We start from the raw sequence: 14,542 nt of genomic DNA on the forward strand, positions 1-14,542 counted from the left end.
TCTTTCATTTCAGGGGGACACAGGCACTGGAGGGTTAACATCACCTTCCGGGAGGATAGGACACTAAAAGATCCCCAGGGGGCTGGCCTGTCTCCTCCGCAGGCTACACCCCTTCCAGAAGGCTGTCACTACCCAGTTCTTTTAGTGTCCCTTGGGCATACCTCCCAATTGTCCCGATTTTCGTGGGACAGTCCCTCTTTTGACAGCTCAACCCGCAGTCCCTGGTTCTTACTGAAAAGTCCCTCATTTCCCTTTAATCTTCTGCGCCGAAGCTAAAAAAGATACACATTGAATTAAAAGTAGCTTTTGGCAGAGAGCCCAGAAAGGTAAAAATACTGAGATAATATGTAACTGAGATACAATTGTAACTAATAAGCTAAACAGGTCTCTTAGGGGAACTGAGACTTGCAGCTTAAAGGGCAATTTTACCTTTTTCAGCAAAACTGTAATAACACATAAAACAGGACCCTAAAACCCCCATAAATGTGTTCAAACTTTAAATAACCTGCCAAATTTAGTCAAATGGGAGTGGTATTTACGGGGTGTGGTCACAAAAATGGGCGTGGTCAAATTTTGTCCCTCTTTCCGTTTTCAAAATATTGGGAGGTACGCCCTTGGGGAGTTTTTATATTTATTTCTTTATTTAAATTTTAATTCTTTTATTTATTTACAATTACTCCTTTTTTCCGTACAGATTCTGGAGCAGGAACTTTGGTTCAGTCTCCAGCTGGAGCTCCTGTGACAGGGCAGGAGCTTCGGCTCAGTCCCTCCAGCTTCTTTACTGGCCAAATTGGGTGATCAGTACCCCCTCAGGCTTCCATCTCTGGACTGGGCACCTGACACTTCCATGGCCAACCACCCCCCCCACACACACACACTCTTGCACCTCTCCCTACAGTGCTGAATATGCTGTGACCAAGGGGGGGGGGGTTTACTGGTTGCGTAACCACATTGAGGGGGAAACCATCCTGCATCCTTCTCCTGAACTGGGGCTGTTCCTCTCGCGCTCCCCCTCCCACTGACAGGGAGCAAGTGCGTGCTCATGGCCTTTTGTTGGCTGCTGACTTCCGCCTCCGTGGCTCCTTCCGAGCGGCTTTGCACTTGCTGCTGGTCCCCCCTTGTATTCCCTCTTCTTTTGGCAGGGAGCAAGCTTCTTCTCGCAGTTTTGCCTTGCCGTGTCCACCCCTACCCTTGGTGGTCTGTCACCTCCACACTGCAGGGGCCCTTCAAACCTTGTGCCTTCTCAGCTGGGACCTCACTTTTCATGCTCCACATTTCCTTCCCAGACCTCAATGCCCACCTACACACCTGGGTCTTCCCCCACTATGCCAGAGCCATCTTGGGCTCAAGAGCCAGCGCAATAAGTCTTCTCCTTCATAGGGACTTGCCAGGCTCCCTATTCCTTTTTCCAAGAGGACAGTGAACTGGATTCCTGTCATTTTCAGATTGACTAAGTCCACCACCATCCCAGTACCAGATAAAGCTGGCTTCCAGGACCCCATAGACAAAAGTCTGAAGGGTTTCCTCAACCTGGGTCAGTCGTGCCTCTGAAGCTTGGGCGGCCCAACCTTGTCCACCTGGATGATTCTGTCAGGCTTCCATTTTGCATCTTGCAGAGCCTTGTCAGCCCTCACTTGACCCAGTCAAGGTGATTTGCCAGAGCTTCTGCCACCTACATTGGGGCCAGATGTTCCCATGGCTGAAACACTGGTCATTCATATTTGAATTTGGAAATGTTGTACAGCCAGCATGGGGTCTGTAACCTGTTGAAGAGTATCTATGGATGACTTTAGGAGCTACGGCAGGACTTATTTTTAGGAGACCTCTAATTTCCCCACTCCCCTGTCAGTCCCCTTCACAGAGCAGCCTTCTGCAAAGCTACTTTGACCTTGAAAGAGGGCCAAAGATGAGGAAAGACAGGGTTTCTATTCCATTCTCTTTTGTGCCCCCAAGATAGACTGAGGGGTGTGTCTGATTCTGGACCTCAAGCGCCTCAGCTGCTGTGTCAGCCTCCAAATTTCAGATGGAATCCATTTTCTCAGTCATTGCACTGATGGAACCAAGGGAAGTTTCTTCCTCCATAGTTCAAGGATGCCTGCCTTCATATTCTTACCCATGCAGTCCACCATCGATACCTTTGCTATTCTGGAAAGGCATTTCCAGTTGTTGCCCTACCCCTTGGCCTTGCAATGGTCCCCAGGGTCTTCACAAAGGCTGGCCCCCAGTGATAGCACTTCTTGGTTCCCGAGGAATAACATTCAATCCCTCTTGGACAATCTTCTGAACCAGGCCTCCCCAAAACCACTCCAATCTACCCTGGGTGACTAGATCATCAACTAAAGAGGTCATCCCTGTCTCCCACTAAGAGGATTATCTTCCTTGGCACAGGGTTCAACACCCAATCCTGTCATACTATCCTCCTCCCGGCAAGGTCCAGAACCTATTGGCCTGTATCCAGTCCCTAGCCTCTCCAGGACAGCTCCTCTCAGGAGGTGCCATAGCCATTGTTCCCTTGCCAAATTTCATATTGTCCATTCCAACACAGGGAGGCACCTGCAGCAAGAGTGATATGCAAGAGATTGTGCAAATTCTAGCCTGGGAAGAGGAATGTGTGCCTGCATTCTCAGCAGTTCACATCCCCGGTGTGGACTTTTGGATGGCAGATTTCCTTAGCCAACCTTATGAACCTTCAGAGACAACTTCAGCCCCTCTTCTAACCTGCCCAATCTACCAAGTCACGGTCCGGTGCTCCACCCAAATTCTCTGCTGTTCCATTTGACGGCCTGGCTCTTGAAATCCTAGTCCTCAAGTGCCGAGGTTTTGGGGACATAGGTGATCCTACCTTGGTTGCAACACAACTTGGCAAGGTTTTGGGGACATAGGCGATCCTACCATGGTTGCCACACAACTTGGCAAGCATATATCTTGGTGCTCTCACCATACTCTTCATCCGCACCAATATGGGACAGCTTGCATTCTTGTCTCCTCCAGCAAGGCCTTGAGGAGGGCCTCCGTCTGGCTTCTCTCAAGATCCCAGACTTCTAGCCCTCTCTGTAGTGTTCTAATGCCAGATTGCACAGGATTCACATATCAGGACCTTTCCCCAGGGAGTCATCCACATGGCCCAGCCTTCCGTCCGCCTAACCCCAGCTGGGACCTCATTCTGGTCCTTTCAGTTTTTCAAGGACCCCCATTCCAACCCCTGCTCAAGTAGAAAACTGTTTTTGTGCTAGATATAGCTTAATCAGATGGGTCTCTGAACCTTTGGCCCTTCCTGCCGCATCTTGTTCCTTGTTTCCCATCAGGATAGTGCCATGCTCTGCACCTACCTTCTCATTCTTCCTACAGTTGGTTCATTTAATCAGGACATTTTGGTGCCCTGTGGTGCACTTCATTCCCTTGATTTGTGCTCGGAAACACTTGTCAACAAATCAAAGGCATTAGGAGATCCAACGCTCTTCTTGTCCTCCCTGCTGGTCCCCTCAGGGATCTACAAACTCATCAGGTGGATCAGAGAAATTATCGCTAGAACCTACCAGATTGTCGGCAAACCTCCCCCTTTTAGGGTTTCAGTCTTTGACAGAAAGGTGCTACAGGCTGCTGTAGAGGCTCAGGCGTAACTCTCTCCCTCCCTTATGCTTAGGGACTGCTTTTGAACATCTGTCCAGTACCTGTGTCCCCCTGAAATGAAAGAGAAAGAGGGATTTTTGTCTTACCTGTAAAATCTTTTTCTCTTTCTGAATAGGTCGCCTTGAGGCCCCCCTTTTGCCGCCCACCTACCTCGACCACGCATGCGCACTCCACGCTCCCTCCCATGCATGCCACTATCTCATACGGAGTAGTGGGGAGAGGATGCGCTGAAGTTTCTGCACGTCCACTCCCCATTGCTCCGTATGCGGGCAAATGATTCCGGTGCGGCTGGGCGGCATGCCGTCCCTAAATTTCTGCCGCCCTAGGCTCCAGCCTTTGTGGCCTCGCCACAAATCCGGACCTGGTTAATGAGGTCCTCCTTCTTGGAGTATGCTCTGCACCTGAGCCCTACTTACAATTACCCAGGTGGGAGGCTCCTTTCTGCCTGCTGGACGGATGAGCAATTTATTTAAACAGTTGTATTGCGATCAGCACCGCTGTTTGCTTTAAATTATTGTTCCAGTTAAGGTTCTTTGTCTATTTTGTACGATCTGGGTGGTGACAGCCTCCCAGAAGGGGTGTAGTCTGCAGAGGAGAGACAGGCCGGCCCCATGGGAGGGCTGTCAAGTCTCTTGATCTTTTAATGTCCTATCCTCCCGGAAGGTGATGTTAACCCCGTGTCCCCCTTTCAGTGAAGAGAGAAAAGGGTTTTACAGGTAAGACAAAAATCCCTCTTTAGTACTGCGGCCGAGATACTGACAAGACAGTTGATAACCAATAGATATACATGTGTCTGAACTGCTAGCGTTAGGTGTTAGGGGAAGATAATGTATAGTTTATGTCAGAGTTGTACTGGCACATGTAGTAATTCTTTACTTGGACAGAACGGGTGTGAGTCATGATTTCGGAAAGACAAAAGTGTAAATGCTGCCGTTTACTGTGCTGAAGTTCCACTATTAGAGTGTACTGTACTTAAGCAGGAAGCACTGCTTATTAGTCAGTTTCCCTCTTGTACCTCCTGGCATCACACAGCAGTTACAGGGCCAGCTTGTCCTCTAGTTAGCTCCTTACTTAATGATAATGGGCTAGCTAGCTAAATCCAATTTACATGAGGTGTTACAGTTACTGTTAACAGTGAGCAAAAAAGTAGGGTAGCGTTATTCTTTGTTGATCAGTACAGAACATGGAGCTTCCTTAGTAACAAACTAGTATTTGCCAAGACTAGAGCCAGGTTTTGTAGTGAGGAAATAATCTGGTTTCCCTGTGAGTGAAATTAAATGACAGGTGTGTTTTTTGCTAAAGTTGATAGACTGTATTTTTTTCCATTGTCCTATAAATCCAGTTTATTTTAAGATGTACAGGGCTCTGGATAAAGGATAAGCTCCAGAGATCACAAGGATTGTTTGTCTGAATCAGAGCGGTCAACTATGACTTTGAGGAGGCTAGTGTTGCCTTCTCATAGAGTTATTTTTTTTTACTTGTGTCCTTCTTGAACATACTAAAATCTAGCTGTTAACCTGGTTACAGCTAAAAAACAAACAAACAAAATTGCGTATAAAGTACCATGGAGGTTGTAGTTCTTTTACAATAAGCATTGTTGCAGAAACATTAACAAACTTGTTCCAACCTTTCTGGTAGGGAAAAAGGCAAAGTTGAAATCCATCTGCTGTCAAAATAGAGTGGTGGAAGAATCACTTGGGTGGGTGGAGTTACAAAGTTGTTAGGCTGCCCCAGTCATTCTAAAGCTGGCCATACACGTGGCGATCTGACGATGTTTCGTGCAACCATCGGTCGCACGAAACATCTTCAGATCCGCCACACACCATTGAGGGCTGAATCGGCAGGTAAGGAGGTAGAAACAATAGGATTTCTACCTCCTTCTGCCGATTCAGCGCTGAAGGGAGATTTTGGTCAGGCGCCTTCTATGGCGCCCGATCAAAATTTTCAAACTGGTCCGATCGGCGAGTCGGCCGATATCAGCAGCTTCCTGCGATATTGGTCGACTCGCCGACATACCATACACACACCGGATATCGTACGAAACGAGGTTTCGTACGATATTATCGGTGCGTGTATGGCCACCTTAATCCTTTACTTCAGACCCAGGGTACTTTTCTTTCTAGTGCTGCACCCACCATACATTTGCAGTGCCCCAGCATTCTCTGTAGTACAGAAATGCTTAACCTATTTATTTACTGCGCAAGCACACTGAAAGAGTAAAGCAGTACTTAGAAAGAGTGCACGAACACAATGAACTCAGACACATGAAGGAGATATCATCCCTGGAAAAGAAATTGGCGTCAGTTAACTTTTGTGCACACAAAAAAAAAAGAATCCACCACACAGGAGGGCAGTTACGAACAACTGTGTTTATAGACCCTGAAACAGACCCTGAAACATTACTCTCCTCCCTGCCCAACTGCTCTGAAGAATGCTTGTATATTGGCCCTGCTCTCTTCTACTTGCTCTTAAAAATGCAGAGCTGCACAAAGGGGTTCCTGTTTACTTTTACCGGCTCTTTGATTTCTGATCCTCCTCTCTCTTGCAACAGTTGCCATCCAGGAGCATGCAAACTTGACATAGTCTTCAAGGGTGCATGCCTCTGGTCAGCATTTGCCACCCAATTATCAAGCCTGCTGGGCAACTCTTCATTTTCAAGTGCGCTGTGGGGAAGCAGGCCTCCCCCTGTTATTTTTTTGGCATAGTGGGAAGATGGGGGTCCAGTACTGGGGACTACTGGATAAACTTTTAGTTTCATTCTGGTTTAATTTATTCTAATTTAGATCTTTCAGTCCTTTGTAGCAAATAAGGGATATTATACACTGGGCAAAGTAACCACTGTTATCAAAATGTCCTTTAAAGCAGAAAGAAAGTCATTTTGGCATTTTACTGCCAATAGATTTGCCACATTAGTGCCACCTAGAACAATACATGTATTCTGCAGAAAGCATTACCATACCTGAGTAAACAGCTCTAGGAGCTTTCTCCCATTTGCCTAAGACAGCAGCTGCCATTAAGTAGCTTCCTGCTTGCAGCTAGCCCTTGGTAGCTCAGATCACATGTTCCTAAGGGAAGGGGGAAGGAGGTTTTTCTTGTGGGAGGGGGGAAAATGAAGGATCTTTCAGAGAGAGGAAGTCAAATACCTGAAGAACATATTTACAAAAAGAAAACAAGAAATCCTGTGTTTCTTTTGATAGAGGACTCTGTGCAGCTTTTCTGTGAGTGCTTATGGCTGTATTTACATAGACCTTTCTGATAAAGCTTACTTAGTCTTTACCTTTCCTTGTCCTTTACCATTTGTTGCCTCTTCCTCTAGAGAAAACAGAATTTCTATTTTTTCAATATCAGTTGGGAAAACATTTTGACTGCTCAATTTCCCCTGCACAGTGACAGTAAAAACACTAGGCTCACTGCGCTAAGCCTATGATGTTCTAAAAAGTTACATGGGCAATTTGGGCCTCATAGTCATACTGTTGGCAATACGGGCACTGTGGTATTGAATTTCTGACTAATGTGAATCCTGTAACCAGGACCCAATATCATGGGGATTGCAAGTTGTTTTGTTAGAATGACTCTATTTTGGTGTGTAAGTGTCCCAACAATGCAGACCTGACTAGTCACAGCACCAGAAAACAGGTAACTTTTTGTTGTTACCTGTAGGAGTAACCTGACTTCTTCTGCTCTGTGATTAGTTGGGTGTGTATTATTGGACTAAAATTACACTAATTTCATCAAATTATCTACAGGATGTGGAGGATTTTAGTATTTCTATGATATTGCAGTAATGTAGCATTATTTTGCTTTTACACTTACTAGCTTAGTATTAAGTAGCTGAGTTGGTTTAACAAGCGATAATGAGCGCTATATAATAAACCCTCCCCATTTGTCCTTTGTTGTTACTGTTTTGGTTAACAGAGCAGAAGCCCATTGTGCTGGGGGATTATCTGTGCTCTGACAGTTTATGTACCTCACAAGAACTAAACATGTAAATTCAGTTTACCTATTTATCTCAGGAAATAACACGCATCATGCAATTTTCGTATTTTAAACAATAGGACAAAAAGTATGTTCAATACAAGCCTTATTGTTTAACTCATGTTGAACAAGGGTATATACTGCCCCCGTAAGGGATCTTTTTGACCTCACTTCTGTCAAATGTTTTTATCTTCACACCATGGATGCATTTGATACCAAATAATTAGGATTAGTTCCATGCATGTAATCACACACACACTGAATAATGCACCCCCTATTGTAAAATATAAGGATATTATAAGTCACCAAGGAGTTTCATGACAATAAAAAGGTGTAAGGCAGAGTGCTTTCATACAGGTCATGGAAATCATTGTTCTTGTGTATTATATATAAAATTTGTGACATATATTATTAAAAACCATTATCAACTGTATTTTGTAATACACACTACTAGCTCCGGTGTGAATGGTCCTAATGGAAAGGCTTTTAAGAACTCTGGCAATCTGCGTATACTTCATTAAAAGCAGGGGAAGCAGCAGAAGCACAGCAAAGGAAGTAAGGGACTCTTGCAGCATAATACAAACAGCTTGTATGAATCAGAGGTGAATGATCGAGAGTAACCTCTGTTCTTCCCACTCATAGTTGTGCAGCTGCTTCTCTCTTTATTACTTGTGCATTTCCTATTGGAGGAAACTACGCCAACTGCCAGCTTTGTGTGCTCAAAGCTGCTAAATGAGATGTGTCTACATTATTGCACAGATGACTTACATTAAAGGAGATTATTTTAACATTATTTTAGGTTATACTTGGAATGCATTGGGCACCTTATCCCAACCTGAACTGCCAGGGTTGGACTGGGGGGTGCAGGGCCCACCGGGGCCCTGTCAGCCACATCCCCCGCTGCACCCCCTAACCCCCCCCCACAGGGGCATTTGCCTGACCTCCTCCCCTGAGCATGCATAAAGTTAACTCAGGGGAGGAACACCATCGGCGAGGGAGCTCAGGCAAGGGTCAGGTCTGCCCACTGGGTTTTTTTCTCAGTGTCCCGGCAGCCCAGTCCGACCCTGTGAACCGCATTATTTTAGCGCCCCCAATCTGCTCGTACAGCCCGCAACACCGCATTCTTTTATATATTTGCTGTTTCACCTGGCGGCCATTTTCCATCATTCTCTAGTTCCTCTTTCAAATGAGCATGTGCGCATAGCCCCATCTTCCTGACCACTTGCAGAAGCTTTTTTTTTTCAATAAAACTTTATTAAAACATGCCAAAATACCATATGTGCATGTGCACCACGCCAAGAGACAAGGAGAATTCTGAAGGGAGGGGGGTGAGCTGTTCATATGCAGAGAACACATATGGAACGCTGCAGCTTCCCTGTTTAGTTTTCAGCGACCCGGAGTGCCAGGTATTTCAAGAATGTTGTCAGGCTTTTCACTGATAAGATTTTGGGCTGGGGGGTTGACATGTACTTCAGGGCAGTGGCAGACGGGGAGATTAGTCACCCCACGGCAAATCTTCATTAATGCGGGCAATGCCATCCCACCCGCAAACATGTAAATCGCTGGTGGGATGGCATATGCATCGCTACGATTTGCCAAAGTCGCCCAAACTTTCCTCTCAGGGCAACTTCGGGAAATTGTACGCATATGCCATCCCACTGGCGATTTATATTCTTGACGGTAGGATGGCATTGCAGGGAGATTAGTTGCCCACAGCAACGAAGATTTGTCACAGAGCGACTAATCTCCCCGTGGACCGCTGCCCTTAAAGAAGAAGGCTAGGTAAATATCACTGGGGGGTGCCACATGTTAGGCACCCCCCAGTGATTGTAATCCCTTCCCTGAAACCCCTAACCGGTGCTCCTATTAGGAAAAAATTAAAAGAACACCAAAATATGAAAGTGTATTGAAGTAATTTCAGTATAATACACTGTTGCCCTGCACTGGTACAACTGGCGTGTTTGCCTCAAAAAGACTAATATAGTTTATACAAACAAAACTGCTGTGTATCCATGGGGGAAGCCATTCAAAGGAGAAAAGGCACAGGTTAATTAGCAGACAACAAATAAAGCACCATTATATTATACAGAGCTTATCTATTATCTGCTATGTAACCTGTGCCTTTTCTCCTCTTTTCCAGCTTGAATGGCTGCCCCCATGGCCAACACACCAGTTTTACCAGTGCAGGGCAACATTACATTATATTTTAATTACTTTAAAACACTTTTGGTGTTACAGTTCCTTTAGGGCTCTGGCACACGGGGGAGATTAGTCGCCCGCGACAAAACTCCCTGTTCGCGGGCGACTAATCTCCCCGAGTTGCCATGACCCGCTATCCCGCCGGCAAACATGTAAGTTGCCGGCGGGGTGGCACACGCGGCAGCGCGATTTCCCGAAATCGCCGAAAAAGACTCGCGAACAGGGAGTTTTGTCGCGGGCGACTAATCTCCCCCGTGTGCCAGAGCCCTTAATGCAGACAAGTGATTCTCTTCTCCTTTTGACATCCTGGGGCCTGTGCTTGCACAGTTGAGCGAATAGCCGCCTTTTTTGTTAAAGTTTGGCTTTTCACTCCACTGTACATGTGCGAAGACCAAAGAATGAAGAGGAATGCATACACCTTTGTCGGTGCAGTTTTTCCATAACAGAAGCACCGGCCAGGGGTTTCAGGTAAGCGATTACAATCATTGGGGGGTGTATAGTATTTTAGCACATTCCTCCAACAGTGATCGTAACTTTCCTTCTCCTTTAAGGGCTCTGGCACACGGTGAGATTAGTCGCCCGCGACAAATCTCCCTGTTCGCGGGCGACTAATCTCCTCGAAATGCCATCCCACCGGCGAAAATGTAAATTGCCGGTGGGATGGCATACATGGCGGCGCGATTTCAGTGAAATTGCGAAAGTTTCCTGTCAAGGCAACTTCCACAATCTCACTGAAATCGCGCGGCTGCGTATGCCATCCCATCTGCGATTTACATTTTCGTCGGTGGGATGGCATTTCGGAGAAATTAGTCGCCAGCGAACAGGGAGGTTTGTCGCGGGCGACTAATCTCCCCGTGTGCCAGAGCCCTTAATGAATCAAGTGCTGTCCTGATGTAGTCATTACCCTGTTCACTTGTAACTTGTAGGAAGGTAGATCAGTGTGTTTGTACCACAACCACATGTTTTTGTGCTGTTCAATATAAGGGTTAAATCAATGTTCTGGAAATGGGGATTTGTGTTCACATGAGAAAATTAAAGGGGTTATTTACCTTTACATTAACTTTTGGTATGATGCAGCGAATGCTATTCTGAGACAATTTGCAATTGGCCTTCATTTTTTATTTGCAAGTTTTAAATTAAGCTATTTGTTCAGCAGCTCTCCAGTTTGGAATTTCAGGGGCTATCTGGTTGCTAGGGGCTAATTTAACCTAGCAACCAAACAGTGGTTTAAAAAAAGTGACAGGGATATGAATAGAGGAGGACCTAAATAGAAAGAGAAGTAAAAGTAACAAAAACAATAATATATTAACATCACAGATCAATAGTTTTTTGGCCCCCATTTGAAAGCTGGAAAGGAACAGAAGAAGGCAAATAATTAAAAATCTATAAAAATAAATAAAGAAGGTTATTCTATAACATATTAAAAGTTAACCTGGGGGTGAACTGCCCCTTTAAACAGTAGTGATATTAAAATTGTTATATTTATAATGTGCTTGTTTATAATATACATACAAACAAAACACACAGCTTGAAAGTTTTTTATTTTATTTTATTGTATATGCAGAGCAGGTTATAGATCCAGTCTTATATTTTGTACAGTTTTGTCCTTTCTGGAATGATGCTGTGCATTATGTGGCCAGTAAAAAAGCCTTTTCTCTCCAATGCATGTCTCTTTTTATGGCATATGAAATAGCGCTGTTTGTTCTTGGTAGGTAGCATAAAGATAGTAGATTAAGTTGGCATAGTAATGTGGTGGTAGCGTATTTGCCTTAATTGGTTTGGGTGAGTGGCAGTGATTTCATTTGTTGTCTGTCAAGTGGGTTGGGCAACAAAATTGACCTTAGTTATACATTCCTGTCTACAGGGCAGGGGTCAAGATATTATTTGTTCCATGTCTACATAAATAGAATAGTTTGCTCATCCTATGGACAATTTGTTGGGCAACACTGAAGCATTCAGGGAAGGGTGAACATTTACAGATTAGAATGGGCTAAAGCAGACAACTGTATTGCACACATTTTAAATAGTCAGCATATTGTTCTGCTCAGTGGAGTTCTTAAAATAATTGTTTTTTTTGCTGTTTAACCTTTAGTGCCATTGCCCTTAAAGGAACAATTCAGTGTAAAAAATAAAAAATGTTTTCAATATAGTTAGCCAAAAATGTAATTGATAAAGGCTGGGGTGAATGGATGCCTAACATAATATAACATAATATAGTAAATGTTTAGAGCCTAGGCTGTTCACTGTAGAAGACATTGGTACATTTTAATACACCAATTATGTGTAGAAAATCAACTAAACTTCTCTCCTGATACTCCTAACTTGAATATAAAAGGCCAACATTGAGCTTTTTACCACAAAAACCCTCACTATATAAATGTGTGTTTCATTATAAACCCCATCCAGTGGGAAACAATCTAAAAGACATTTAAAAGGACATTAATGAGCTGGAGAAATATGCAATTGGACTTGTAAAAGGAATGGACCTCTTTAGATTAGAGGAAGAGAACTTTCAGATGAAGCAGTGTAGGTGGTTCTTCATGGTGAGGGTAGTGAGGTTGTGGAATGCCCTGCGGGGTGATGTTGTAGGACCTCTTTCCGTTCTTACCTACACATTTTGCAGATTTTTATAAAAAAAAAAAATGCATGTGTGTGTATATAGCCCTATGAAAACTGTAAGGGAGTTATGTTATCTAGAGCCAGATTTTGATTTCCTGCACCAGGCCTCCGATTAAAACAATTTTGCCTTTAATTATTATTTTAATAACGTTTTTGGTCCATGGTATGAAAAAAATTGGACTGCACTGCTAAATATTAAGTATATAATGGGCAACAGGGAAAAAAGGGAATCCCTGATCTGATCTCCCCCCCACCCCCATACCCTTTGGATCTTGCTGGAGCTGGCAGTCGGACAACAGTTGTGTTGAACCTCACATATTCAAAGACACTTAAACTGTCTGTTTTATTTATGTAAATACACTAATACTGCCAAAGCCTATTATGCTGGTCTCTCAAAACTTTGGAGAGGTATTACATTGTTAATAATAAACCCTTATGTAAACCTTAACTTGTTTATTTGAGAATGACTCTAGCATAGGGTCGTGCAATGAACTTTAGATAGTTCAGAATAAATATTTCTGAGTTCAGTGGACTGTTTAAGTGTTCACTATGCCCTCAAAAGCTATCTTTTAACAGAAGCAATTTCAGTATATTTGTGACTGTTCCCACCCTACCGCCCCCCCCACCGCCCCCCCCCCACCTCAAATCTTCCACTTTCCAGCATCTTATGCAGGCCTGGACTGGCAATCTGTGGATTCTGGCAAATGCCAGAGGGGTTGCAGTAAGATGCCATACACAGTCACTATTTATTGGGCTGGTGGGGGGCTGTTTGGGCCTCTGTGTACTTGAAATGCCAGGGCCTATTTTGAATCCCACCACACTTGATAAAACTAAATATGAATGCCAGGGCTTTATTGAACAGTTTGATCCCCAATGTTTATAGGTTTTTATAAGTATGTGGCATGTAGCAGCAAATGATTTCTGTAGTTTTAGCTACTGACTGCTAAATTGCTAAGGTAATGAAGGATTATCAAATGGTTAATAGCAGATAACTTTCAATTCTAGGAACTGCAGAACAAACAATTAGAATATTGCTGTCTACATAAAACTACTAGAAGCAAATTAATGTTTTTTTTCCAATAATAAGGTCTCACAGTGGTTTAGTTCTCCTTCATGTTTTAGGTGAGCAACCATTTAAGATCATTGTCTTCCCTTTCTCTTATAACTTGCCATTTGCTGTATTTAGAAGTATAACCAGGTTTTTATTAGAAAAATATTGGAAAGCTTTGGTTGTCTGACCCATTTGGTTTGGACCGAAATACCCTCTGAGATAAGGTGAAAGAGGCATCAGTTTTAAATATTTACACTGTGTTTGAGCAATATGAGATGATAAACAGCAGCAACTCACAGTAGACATAATGCAATCATTGCTTTGTGTGGAAATATCATATGCAAAGGTCAGACTGTCTTAAACCAAAGATAAGGATGGAAAAGTTCAAGTCCCAGTTTTATTTCAAACTTTAAAGAACAAGCAAATGGGAATTCACTGGGTGGTTTTATCGATATAAAATTTCTAAAGGACCATCCTCTTATTCTATGACTTTAGCGTCTCCTACAGAATGCAACAGAACGTTTAAGGCACAGTCCATTCATCTGGGAGGAAACCAACGACAGCTTCTTGTTCCCAAAACATCTGTTCCACCCCACCCCAGCCAGCCAGTTTATCTGACCAATCAGATATTGAAAATCCGTAGGGTATGACCAAATGTAACGAAATATGTATTTGGGAGTTTTTAAAAGCGCTGACCTTTAGTCTGCCATTGCTTAACCTAAAATCACAGGTCTGTCCATCTAACCAATAAGATTGCGCCATTTCATAATATCAGAAAAAAGGGCTTTGCCAGCTAGGGCAGAACAGGACTGCAAATAATTGAAAGTGTTAACCAATATACCAAGCTTAACCATGCTTCTGATTAAACCAAGCCACGCCTTGTTTTATATATATATATATATATATATATATATATATATAATATAAATCTACCTCCTATCTATCCACACACCTATATCTGTGTGTGTGTGTGTGTGTGTGTATATATTATATCTATATTTAATAATCTCTAGATGTTTGGTTTGTTCCCCAGTTAGGTCACAGTCAGTGGCCGAAGCGCCAGATTTT

The 14,542-nt window shown here is 43.6% G+C and overlaps 1 protein-coding gene across 1 annotated transcript in view; it reads left to right on the top strand.

Annotated features, from left to right (window-relative positions):
* The first annotated feature begins 4,329 nt into the window (after positions 1–4,329).
* The window catches only part of acsbg2 (acyl-CoA synthetase bubblegum family member 2), a 31,549-nt gene continuing 21,336 nt past the window's right edge, over positions 4,330–14,542 (top strand). The window contains exon 1 of the mRNA XM_031895903.1: positions 4,330–4,346. The gene's annotated coding sequence lies outside the window, so the exon portion shown is untranslated. The remainder of the gene's footprint in view (positions 4,347–14,542) is intronic.

Source organism: Xenopus tropicalis, chromosome 1, assembly GCF_000004195.4.
Source record: "Xenopus tropicalis strain Nigerian chromosome 1, UCB_Xtro_10.0, whole genome shotgun sequence".
Lineage (NCBI taxonomy): Eukaryota > Metazoa > Chordata > Amphibia > Anura > Pipidae > Xenopus > Xenopus tropicalis.